Genomic DNA, 976 nt, shown 5'->3' on the forward strand with positions numbered 1-976 from the left:
GGACTCAATTACCTTTTGAACATACTTGACCGCCCTGCAACTAACTTTGTAAGAAAGAAAGAATACAAACACAAGTAACCCAATTAAAAGATGAACATTTAAAAGATATGGCACATGTGACGCAACCTTAGCATGCCCACCACCATCAAAACATGCCGCCCTACCCCTCTCATTATGTCTGATGCAAAAGAGCATCAGCAGAACAGTAGCCTGTGGGTGTCAGATCAGACAACCTTCTCAGAGTGATCGCTGGCAAAAAATAAAAGCTCTGTGGTGGATCTGAAAGAAAAGAATGTAAATCAACACACAGACAGCATGGCACTTTAATGGCTTGTCACACTAGTGCACTATCGCACTGCCCAGCAATGTAGCGGTCCCGCCACTGGTTTTATACAAGAAAGGGGATTAGCCAGTGGCCCATGGAAGCATCGCTTTGGCTTAAACCATTTTGCGTGGACGGTGTGAGAGGCGGTGGGATAATGCCATTTTACATCCCTGTGTTTCAGAAGCACATGGAACCTTCAGCATAATGTGAGCCTCTCTATCTGGTACTGCAAAGTCCACAAGAATGACAATGAGAACAAAACGTCACCAATGGACGAGCTTTCAGAATACAAGCGACACCTAATCTAAAGGAAACAATATAGACAGCAGCGTACAATAGTTTTACTTTAGGATTAAAATGGTCGTGTGTTCTGTAGTAAAACATTTACTAAACTTTAAAACATTTCCTAGAGCTGATATTGTTCAAGTTAACTGAAGTGGGAAAACAACAACAGCCACAAAAGTCCATGTCTTTTTGCTTGTATGTGTCTGTCTCATATGAATGTCTTTATGCGTGTCTGTGTGCGTAAATATACATCCTAGGAGCTTCCCAAGGGTCCTGTGATGGACATTGCTCAGGCCTTTCACAGGAAACATGTGTCCTCACACCTGCTTGAAGGCTTTTATCTCCAGCAGTGCATATCCGTCTCTC

This window comes from Carassius gibelio, chromosome A6, assembly GCF_023724105.1.
Source record: "Carassius gibelio isolate Cgi1373 ecotype wild population from Czech Republic chromosome A6, carGib1.2-hapl.c, whole genome shotgun sequence".
NCBI lineage: Eukaryota > Metazoa > Chordata > Actinopteri > Cypriniformes > Cyprinidae > Carassius > Carassius gibelio.